Consider the following 11976-nt stretch of genomic DNA (forward strand, 5'->3'; position numbering starts at 1 on the left):
TGTTAGGATGAGAAGAGTCCTTCAGAATCTTTTGGGCTCTTAGGAGTACTCTTCTGGAATAGATATCTTGTAGAGCAGGGAGTTGAGTTCTTATTGTACGTTCAGCTGAGCGCACTACTCTCTGCAGAGTACTACAATCTCTAACTGTGGAGTTCCCATACCAGGTGATGATGCTACCAGTTAGAACACTCTCAACCGCTGAAGTGTAGAAGGCCTTCATGATGGATGTAGAAACTTTAAATTTCCTTAGCTGACGAAGGAAGTAGAGTCGTTGTCTGGACTTCTTCAGAACATATTGAGTGTTAACAGTCCATGTTAAGTCTTCAGTAATGTGGACACCAAGGTATTTAAAACTTGTTACTATATGTGTGTACTGGGGAAATTTGATTTTTTTTGGTGTTAAGTTTATGGTGTATTTTGTTCTGAGAGAAAACTGAACCATGCAAGGTTTTCCGTATTTAGATTTACAAAGCTTTTTTGTTTAAAAGGTTTTTTGTTCTTATGTTTAGAATTAAAATGTGTTCTCCAAAACTGTCCAGTTGTCTGTTTTTGTGATCATCTACCCATGGATGGCTACAACATTTGGTTAAGCAAGCCTATGACTTAACAGACCTGGGGGGTATTCCAAGTACATGGTTTAGTGATAAACCTGGGTAACTTAACTCAGAGTAAGTGGTAAACCTCCTACAACAAGAGCCCTATGGTATTGTTTTGTTAGGAGAATGAAGCCATACAGCTCTTCTATTAGGAGGTTTACCACCTACTCTGTGTTAACTAACCCAGGTTTGTCACTAAACCTCGTACTTGGAATACCCCCCTGGTAAGATGCCTAAATATTTACACATTTGCCTATAATAATTATCTAAACAATTATTATTTATTCTTAAAATATTTGCTGGCACAAGGAGTTTCATTAATTATATTTCCCTTTATGCGTGCATGACGATAAACTACTTGAACTTGAACTAATGCTGCTTGTGGAATATCAACAATATACATTAAGTGTTTAATATACGTAGGCTATTTGTTGTAAGTAAAAAGTGATTTATATATTTCTTGGTTACAAGTAGCCTAGGCTAGCCTACAAGTTAATAACAAATAGAACAGAAAGAGGTGGAAGGTAGCCTAATAGGCCTAGGTGGCATAACAAACATTTCAACAAAACAAAACATTTCCAAAGCAACTGAGGTCGACAACGGATACTTGTGTTTTTATTTGGCGTTTTACCTAACTTTCCACGAGACAACCATCATGACAGCGCTACACACCTAGCACACATACCTTTACACAAGACAGTTCTGCAAGGCACAACGTAACTTAAGCAAGACAATGCTGGATAAACAAAAACATGTTTTACAGCAGAATAATATTGGCCAGACGTCGCCCTACATTCAGCGTTGTAAGTTAATAACCCACTTTCTACAAGCCACGTGTCTTCCTAACATCCCGACATTGAAATTGTATTTTCCAACGAAACAAATAAAGACAAAAAATAGCTTTGTTCGTGATCTGTCTAGAATCTTTGATACCACTAGCCAACTTCCGCAATACAGTGCCACAAGGTAGTACGCGACTTCCGCAAGACAGTGCCGCGAGACACTACGCAACATCCGCAAGACAGAGGACAGGACAAAAGTACGGTACAGTACAGTTTCGGCTCTAACCGCCTCTCAGACGCAGTCAGGATTCCACAGGAGATCACGCTTGTTTGTGTTTATGTTTAAGTTTATTAGCAGACGCATTTTTGTGCAAGAAAATGTAGCCTACATTATGTTAACCAAGGAACCAAATTAAACACGCCAGCGAGATAGCTGCCCCTACCTTCAGTAGCCTATTCCCAGATAAATTCCACGCATTGTTTCGTTTTTGTTTGATACAGGCAATGATTTCAAGCCATGTTGCTAATACCTAGGCTGTGAAACTAAGGTCTAGCTAGCCTACTGGTGGGTTTAATTGAATTTGAGTAATAGGATACGCAACAATTTACATCTGAGATAGTTTGTAATTCCTGTAGAGCTCACCAAAACTATAGATATGATACAAGACACTTATCTGCTATAATCCAAGATAGATTTTCTTCGAGTTTTTGAGCATTTATTTTACCAAATGACATGGGAAACATAATTCATTTCATCCACATATGCACCATGCACAACAACGCTGCTAAGTTAGCTTAAAACCTTGAGAATCAAGCAAGCCGTCACGGCATTAAAGTGACAGGCACTCAATTCGACTTGCACAGCACCAATAATGACATGAAAGAGAAGTCTATATAGTTTATACAGTGCTGTGCAAAAGTTAAGACACCCATGCTGAAATTGACTAAAGGGAGGAATAAAAAATACTTTGCCTTTTGTCTTTTTTGCCTTTTGGACATTAATTATTTTTTAATGTATCATGAATCGTAAATAAACAAATGTTATTATATAAATAAATGTCTTAACTTATGCACAGCACTATATTCTAAATAGTAATAGTTTGTACAGTGGCCTACAGTGTACCGTTGTACAGTGGCGAATTACTAATAATGTAAATGAAAAAGGTGAAAGAAAAACATGAATAATCCTGTTCAAGTACTGCAATAATCATGCTTTGTAAATACTTGTGTTGATGGTTATGTCATAATTATGACCGCCGCTAGCGAAGCTAGCGAAGCGGTCATATAGGGATTGTCAAAGTTTTTTTTTTTTTTTTTTTTTTTTTTTTTTTTTTTTCCGTCATCTACTTCCTGAAATTTTGGTCAACGATACCCGGGGCACCGAAACACCAGGGCACATGAAATTTGGTGGGTATGTAGCCCCACTAGACTTTTACGGAAAATTTTCGTTTGGTCCCCGGGGGCCACTCCCCCTCCGCGCTGGGCCCCCCGAAACCCAAAAAATGCAGTTTTTCCTCAATAACTACCTGAACCGTGGCACCGAGGATGAAGAAATTTTTATGGTATGTTGGTCTCAAGGGCCCACATCAACTTAGCCCATAATCACTCATTTGTGATTTGCACCCCCCCGGTAAAAAATGAAAATGCAATATCATTCTGCTTTAATCGCCCCTCTCTTCAGTAAAGACGTTCAGAACTGCACCAAATTTTATGTGTATGATTAACCTGACATTCTCTGGGGGTATGCCAAGTTTCGTAGAATTTCATCCATGGGGGGGTCTAAAAAATTAAGTTATGTGTACATTTAGTGACTCTACACTCATTGGCCTGTAGATGGTGGTGCACACATATACACATGCACACACACACACAGGCACCCACATACTATCGGTATTAGAACGGCCGATACATAATTACAAATTCAGTAGGATTAAAAGAAAACCAAAATAAATATTCATCATCATCATCATGGCTGCATTTCCAGTATTGGCGATAAGTAGTCGTTTGTCCACTAGATGGCGCATCGTTGCAGTGAGACGTAATTTTGTTGGAAGTTAATCTTAAATGGGTTGGAAAGACACTATGCTTCCTACAAGGACAAGACTGTAGGCTACAGTAGTTTACCGCAGAGAACGTCTAAGGGTAGGATGATTTCTGCATGACATGTAATTCCCATTTCCTCTTGAAGCCGAAATAAATCTGAGAATGTTTATCGGACATGCTTGTTTTTTACTGCAGGTAGGCTACGTTAATCCTATCAATAGCAGAACGTAGGTAAAATAATGTTACCGTTAGCATGGTTGAGTGATGGAGGCCAATTTGATTATTGATGTATTTGTAGAAAACCATAAATGCGTTTATAAGCTACCAAGCAAATCGATAACAGCACTAATTGTATCTTTCGACTGTCATCTCATTTGCTTATGACCATAACCTAGGCTACTAACAGGAGCTAAGTGAGTTAGCCACAACACGTTCGCTACGTGATGGTTTTTAATGGAAAATATATAGGCTACCTGAAAGATAACCTGTCTATGATCCCGTGATGATCTACAATCTCCATTTAAACCAGATGTTTTAGAGCGCACGTTGAGATGTATTCAGGGCAGGGCTGTACCTACACATATTTGTTGCACGTGCTACAAAAATCATTCTTTGCGATGAATGATTTAGTACCAACGTTACAAGGGTCAGATACAGTTTTGCCTATGGCTATTCCGTGAGACTGAGGCGCTTTTTGTTTGTTCGAAGTGCGTGTTTAGGGTGTGAGAGGGGAGTCGATGTGCTTTGATTCCAGCTTGGTAGTTGTAGTCTATGCGATTAAAAAAACACGTGTGTGTGAAGTATCCAAACAATGATAACGCTTTCATTATGGCTGCTTTAGCCACAGACCTTGAGCTACTGTACAGTGGGTTGGGTTCCGTTTAGAAGTGTCCACTTCATTCGCCCTTTCCGTGATTCACAGCTACGTGAAATGTATTACTACTGATATGCAAAACTATTAACTTTTTCGCCAAGAGGTGGCAGCTTGATACTGTAAGGTGTAAGCCATTGGTTCCAACGGAGATTTTATTTGGGTCGCCAGCATAGCCCAGCGACAATTTGTGTTGTGTAATAGGCCTAGCATAGGGCCTACCTTATATAGCTTATAGTTTGTTAACAGTCACGGTTTTGTCATAACTCCCTCTATGCCTTTTTGCATTTAGAATAGCTCTAAAACCGGGGGGCGAACACGTCGCAGGGGGGGCGCCAGTGCGTGGATATCTCAATCGCAAAATTAAACAATATTTCTATCGGGCGCCTACCATGGACTAGGCTGGGTGAAAATCAAAAGATTGCGTCAAAAGATTGAGCTTAACCATTGACCTCATGGTTGCAAAATGCAAGGGAACATGAATCAGCATATTATTTGCACAAACAATAACGGAGAGTAGCTCTTCAACTTTGCCCGTTAAAATGTGTATGAACAGTCTCGCAACGCATTTCATGAAGGCCCTTTGGACATGTCAGTTATTTGCACCACTGGGAAAAACGGCATTTTGTTTTAGACTACTGGTATTTCATTTGTGCATTGACAATAAAGCTGAATATCATTTGAACTAGATGACTAAACTTATGCATATGTAGAAGAAGAAACATTCACAAAAATCCATGACATGACCTCTCTTCTTGATAGCTGTTGAAAACTGCATGGAACTGACAGGGATTGTTTTGTTTAATAATAAATAAATAAATACATTATGCTGCTACCTTCTGCTTTTCCCAAATACAATGTAGCCTACAGGTGTACCTTTCATCAGTCCAGTGGAATGGATGGACTGTGATGAACTGCCCTACTTGTGATTGTTTAGAGATTTTAAAGGTTTTATAACAATGTTACAGATTTTTTGGCCCAGAAACAAATCTATTCACCTTTGCAGCGCCAGTAGGCTACTTTGTGTGCGGAATGTGTGCAAACACACATTTCAAACAAGCATACACAAAAGTTTCAAGAGTGGGGAATGGAGTAGAAGATGGAGACAAATTCATTAATATGATTTATTTTCGCGGAATGGATGTGCAGGACTGAGCGGCGGTCATATTTTGTACCGCTACGCGGTACATCTAGTTTGTAACTCAATCTGTCCATTTCTTTCACAAAATCCACCAGAAGTCACCATTTCAGGAATCATTTCTTCAAAATTTTCTCTTTTTTTGGGGGGGGGTTCCTACGATCAACAGCACCGCTGCTGGAAAATTTTCTAGGGGAAACACTGAGATATAAAGAGATATAAAGAGTTCACCCCCCCCCCCTTTTAAAAAAAAATATGCACAACTTTGTTTTCATAGCCATACAATTTTTAGTTCAATAGTAGGCTATGGGTTAATGACAGGCTTATATGACTTGATAAAGAGTTAGTATGGCCTGGTACCTACAAAGGTGAATTTGGTATAGATATCTTTATACATTCTGAAAGTACATGTTATAAGGATTTCATTTCACTCCCCTTTTACATATGCAGAACTTATTGTTTTCACAGCCACACAATTTGAAGTTAACCCATTTACTCCTAATATGCCTGCTAAAAACGCCTAAAGAATCCTATGGCATTCTAGACTAAATAACCTTATTTCCTGAGGGTTTTCTAAAAAAATACTAAGAATTGTCAACGTCTACCAAAACCTTAATATCTAAGCCTCTGTACACCTAGAAACATGAAATAAAAAGCATGCTGCGCTACGCAGCAACCAGCGGGAGAGTCAATGCTGCGCTATGCAGCAACAGGCGGGAGATAGAATGTTGTGTCGTGCAGCATCCAGCGCGAATGGGTTAAACAGTGTGTGTCAATGGCAGGCCTAGTGACTTGGTACAGACTTGGTATTGCCTGGTACTACAAAGGCGAACTTGGTATTTATCTATGTGTATTCTGAAAGTATATGTTATAAGGAGTCCATTTTACCCCCTTTTAAATATGCACAACTTATTGTTCCCAAAGCCACACATTTTAAAGTTCAATAGTATTGCGTATAGTATAATGACAGGCCTAGGATAAACAAACATAGAAAAAAGGGGATAATAATGTACTATACATTGATTTAAAGTTAATGTTTTTATGCTTTCATTCTTATCCAGAGAATACGGTTATTTTGCTCCTGTGCGACGCTTTCACCCGCTCTGGTTGTATGCTCATTACGTCACTTTAGCATTGATTTCGGAAAAATGTTTATTACTCAGCCGGTAAGTCAGTTACGAGGTTATGACGCCAATCACACAATGTTGTATTACTCCGAAAATACAAAAAGTTCATATAAAGGCTTAAAACGCTTCAGCTGTAACGTTATTTGATGTCAAAGTGGCGCCAAATTGAATGGGCTTCAGTGGGATGGCTAGGTGAACTGGTCTACTATATAGCCTCAGATCCGCCATAGTGTCTACGCTCTCCCCCTTGCCAGAGACGGTTGATAAAGCGAGACGATTCATAAGAGGGTTTCTGGCACGTTGTGACGTGGGGTTCGAAGCCGTCACGCCCATTTAAGAGTCTAGCGGAAGGTCCAGTGTCTATGTATTCCTATGGGAGAAATGAACATTTTCTCGGAATATGACCAATCCCTTAGCCCAGTGGTCCCTATGCCTGGCTCACTATGCCTGGCTCTAAGAGAGGGCCAGAGACTCGGAGTATATTAGTAACCATAAATAGCTTAGTGCTGTGAACAACAGCAGTCTACCTTAGTTGAATATTAAATTACATTTAATCATAGGCTACTGCAATTTAATACCATTGTTAGCTGTGTTTATATTGCAATCGTGCCATACGAGTGTAAAATGTAGCTCAAATGAAATAATACTAATAAAAAAAATAGCATTGCCAAAAGTATTTGCAGGGAGTCCCAAAAGTGTATTTTATTCAAAATGTGTGAACTCTGAACTCTGTGTCTTTGCATACACAGCTCAAGTTGTGAACAAGCAATATCCCACAAATAATTTGAAGTTCTCAAACTATGAGAGTTTTATGAAGTGCTGGCAAAAACACCTGAAATGACCACTTTCACTCACCTGATGAGAACTTTGTGAATTGTGAATTTGTATGAACATTTGAACGAGTGAATAAAAATAGAAATAATTATCCAAGAAAGTCCCAGAAATATGACTTGAATAGAAGTTAAGTTAGTTATTAACAATTAATTGATAAACTTTTAGAATACTTTGAGCACTGATGCAGTCAGCATAGGCCTCTTACATTGTTTGCAGGTAGGCCTACATTTCATTCCGTTTACGATGGCAAACGGGAAACAGCGCCAAAACAACCACCAGTGGGCAAAACGCGTATTACATGTGTACTGTTAAGACTCACCATAGAGAATGGATGGGGAAAATTACGGAGGTAATAGTTTGACGATGTTGTACCAGAGCCCGTCTACGGAGAGCCTTGGCACTTCCTATTAAGCCCCATTGTATCGAAATTGGTTGAAGTTCCATTAGAATTCCACTGGGGGTGATCGAGGGCGAGTGCAGGTTGAATGGGGGTCTATGGAGCTAGACGGCTAAATGTATCTTTTACCTGCTTGTCGTGGAAGAATCGTAGATTTTATTGTAGTTTATGCAAGTTCAATATAGATTTTAGATCTAAAGTTGAATGAACAAGTACTTACGTCCTTTTCATTTCTTACAGGTTGGGTCGTTGTTGCCCATATCACGCTAGCATTGTGCTAATGAATGACGTCATTGACATATTTGAAAGGCTTTTTAGAAGACTTACGTGACTTACGTGACTTAAAAAAATATAACAATCAACAGTGTGTATTTTCTTTGCCTCTCCTAGCGAATGCAACATTCAAATTACTACTCAAAAAATTATATCCAGAGAAAAGTGGATATTGAGGGGTAATGCTCCATAGCCCTCAAGTGGAATCTGAGGAGGAACTGCAACCAGTCCAGAAACCGGAAGTAACCAGACAGTGCCAATTCTCTTCCTATTAGACATTCTCTGGTTGTACTAATGTGGGCCAGATGCTATATACCACGGACATGTTTTGGGGGGACACCCAAAATGAGGTGGCGGGCCGTATCCAGCACGCGGGCCGTAGTTTGGGGACCACTGCCTTAGCCCTTAACCCTACATTCAGCGATGTAAGTTTTGAACCCATTTTCTACAAGCCACATGTCTCCCGAATATTCCGACATTGAAATTGTATTTTCCAACAAAACAAATAAAGAACAAAATAGCTTTGTTCGTGATCTGTCACTGTCTCCTCAAAGCTCTGGTGCACAGCCACCTGTTCTCAGAGGCTCTAGACTCAGAGATGGTTGATAAACTAACCCAACATATTTTTTGCTAGAACTAGTAGACTACCACAAAGTTGCTGAACGTATGTTATTTCAGGTTTGTTTGCAACAATATATAAGTTTAACCAAAGTTCTTAGCTGCTAGCTAGCTAGCGAACATTCCCATTCACTTTCCGTTTACTGTACTAACGTTAGCTAGCTAGCTAGCTAGCTCGGTTAACGGGGCAAAATGAAATGATTCATTCCATGTCCGAAAGAGTGTTTCATTGGCATCATACACAAACAATGACTGTAAAATAGTATACAAAATTATATTTATATGTTATTATTGCTTATTCAGAGAAAAGTTTATGTTTTAACACGCCTATTTAGGAGTCCGGAACTAGTGCCATTTCGTTCCATTGGTGAATCCAGAGCCTGTTTACGGAGAGCCGGATCACTCCCTATTAACTCCATTGTACCTGCAATCTGCTGCAGTTCCGCTAGGGGCGATCACGAATAAAGTGCAAAAACAATGGGGGTCTATGGAGCTAGACGGCTAAATGTGTCTCTTTCACCTGGTTGTCGTTGAAAAATCGAAGACTGGATTGTGGTTTCTGCAAGATAAATATGGATTATAGGTCAAAAGTTGAATGAATGAGTACTTACGTCCTTTCGATTTCTTACAGGTTGGGTCGGTGTTGCCCACAACACACTAGCTTTCTGGTAATGAATGACGTCATTGACGCATTTGAAAGGCTTTTTAGAACAAATAAGTGACTCAAAAAATATAATACTCAGCGGTGTGTATTTTCTCTGCCCCCTCTTTCGCATGCAATATTCAAATTTCTGGGCAAAAAATTATATTTCGAGAAAAGTGGATTTGAGGGGTACAGCTCCATAGACCTCCATTTATTCTGCACTTATTCGTGAGCGCCCTCATGTGGAACCAGTAAAGGAACTGCAACCAGTTCAGAAACAGGAAGTTTCCCGAGAGTGGCGGTTCTCCCCTTATACACGGGTTTCCCGTTTACCAACAAAACTAGATGCGCGCGCAGCCGCGAGGCAGAAGAAGCTTGGTGGCCGTCCACAACGTTATAAACTTAACCTAAATAGTCGGCTGCTGTAAGCTACAATCGGATTTTTTTGTATACCCCTGTTGTCTCAATGATAATAACATCTCATTTCAGACTATATTTCAAAGTTTGACGTTCATTTGGATTATTAATATAACATCGTATTTTGTCATTTTTGGCGAAGACATGCATTCCGTTAGGGATATTGAACATATTTAACATTCTCTAGCAATCGTGATTTCGAATTGGTGCAGTTTTCAGCACAAAAACTCATTTTATTCTTTTGCTCTTTTGCATTGCTCTATGCTGTTCTGTGGTGCTTTCTGCCTCTTGGTTGCGCACGCATGTTTTCGTGACGTTCCATAGAAATCCATGTATTAGACATTCTCTGGTGAATCTTTGTTACAGCCAGAGCCCGTTTGGGTAGCCTACTTGCAGAGAATGTCTAATAAGCCACTTATTAGACATTCTCTGTTACAGCTCTTCGAGTCTTCTTCTTTCCTTTTTAATGGCGGTTTCAAAAAAAGTTTCAGAACTTTTGGAAGCATTACCGCCACCTACCGAAATGGAGTGTAAGTCTGGATAACTCTTCGAGTCACGGTAAAATGTAATTTTTGGTACATAGCTAATTTATATACACCAATGGTGTGGGTGCTTACGTTTCTTTAGAAATCCGCCGTCTTGGTTTGTTTAGAAATTCATATTAAGCGACACATACACGCAAGAGGACAGAAACACGGGACTGGTGGTAATAGGGGGCGTTCCGTTGGTGAAATTCTGACATTAAATGCCTATTAGACAAAAGGGTAAACATCGTTTTGCATTTGCCTGTTTGCTCACTCATTGGCGAGTTATGCTGTTTTCCAGTAGTCTCGTAAATCATCGTACACCCACCCAATGAGTGGCTTTAGGAACGCCTTTCTCTCGAGCCACGAGGGGGGCATTAGCAGGAGGCTAGTCATTGTTATTGTTTTGTGCTAAATGTAGCCTCTAGCTAAACGGCTGGAAAACAAATTGTTACATTGTATTGCAGGCACAGCAAGACCGTGCAATGCATGAATTGGTGACCGGATTGAAGCAGCAAAGTTTGGGGTTTAATGGTAGCATCTGCCATTTGACGACCAGTTTATTTCAAGGTAACATGCAGTTTGTCCAAGGTTTGTGTTACATCTGATGAGCAGGATTGAATTCACCTATCATACGGATACTTAACTCCCGTTACAAATATTTAGCTGCAAATATCACATGCATCAAACAGGCGAATAGTGTTAGACCTGTATTAACATAACGTTACCGAAACAACCGGTTATAAGATTCTACTAAATGTGACAACCGCGGATTAAAAAGAACCGGCTCATTATGCCTACCATGCATACACGAGCAGTAAGGCATAATGTTAACTAAAGTAGAAATGAATGTAAAAATGCTTACCCTAGGAGAAATCTAGGTAGATATCGTTTTGCTACGATATAATGAACAAAAGTTAACAAATGTTATGGTCGAAAAAAGGAGGAAAATGGTTTCTATCGTTTATAGCCTATTCTACAACTCATGGCAACCTACTATGTGCAATACTGCTCTACAGTGAGTGGGAACTGCTAGTAGGGAGGGCATTTATACTACCGCATTGCGAAGTCTCCTTCCACACCGAAAAATACGTGGCTGAGTAGGCTAAATGCTGAAACAACTATGCCTAATTTCAGATTGTCTGTGATTACCGTGAAATAACTTGAATGCAAAATAGAAGTCAGCAGAAATCACGAGATAAACGCGTTCAAATGATTATATAGTCCCCCGCGGATGAACATTGGTAAGGCTGGAATTCCAAGAAATGAGATGCAGTTTCTGAGAGTCAGTTTAGCGGTTTCCTCAATTGAAGGGTATTTCCCAGAATTGGGGCCTATTTCTGTCCACAGGGTGTAATTCTATTAAAAACACATTATTTCTAATAATGTTTAGCATCACTAATTAGTATAAAGAAAAACAAGCCTAGACTTTTTTAATGGTTGCTCCTACTCATGATTTAGACACATTTTATTGGTATTTTATGGTACAATATCAGTGTTTTGGTGTTGTCCGCAACCAGAGTTTTCACATATAGTGCCATATCTCAAACATTGTTTATCAAAAATACATTTAAAAAATCATGCTTATGAATTAAATGTTATCTGAACTAATGAACTGCATGCACAAATTATGCATATATATGCATTTCCTGTTTTATTTTGCTTAATGTTTGGCTGTCCCATGGTTTAGCCGTCATTACCAGCACACTCTAC

At 39.4% G+C, this 11976-nt stretch overlaps 1 protein-coding gene across 2 annotated transcripts in view; it reads right to left on the reverse strand.

The window, feature by feature from the left end:
- aarsd1 (alanyl-tRNA synthetase domain containing 1) overlaps positions 1–11269 on the reverse strand; it is a 35751-nt gene extending 24482 nt beyond the window's left edge. For both annotated transcript variants that reach the window (XM_076297872.1, XM_076297871.1), the window contains exon 1: positions 11129–11269. The gene's annotated coding sequence lies outside the window, so the exon portion shown is untranslated. The remainder of the gene's footprint in view (positions 1–11128) is intronic.
- Between the last annotated feature and the right edge of the window lie 707 nt (positions 11270–11976).

Source organism: Alosa pseudoharengus, unplaced genomic scaffold (assembly GCF_046254945.1).
Source record: "Alosa pseudoharengus isolate Yale_2024_CS ecotype anadromous, Long Island Sound unplaced genomic scaffold, YU_APseudo_1.1 YU_APseudo_1.1_scf_21, whole genome shotgun sequence".
Taxonomy (NCBI): domain Eukaryota; kingdom Metazoa; phylum Chordata; class Actinopteri; order Clupeiformes; family Clupeidae; genus Alosa; species Alosa pseudoharengus.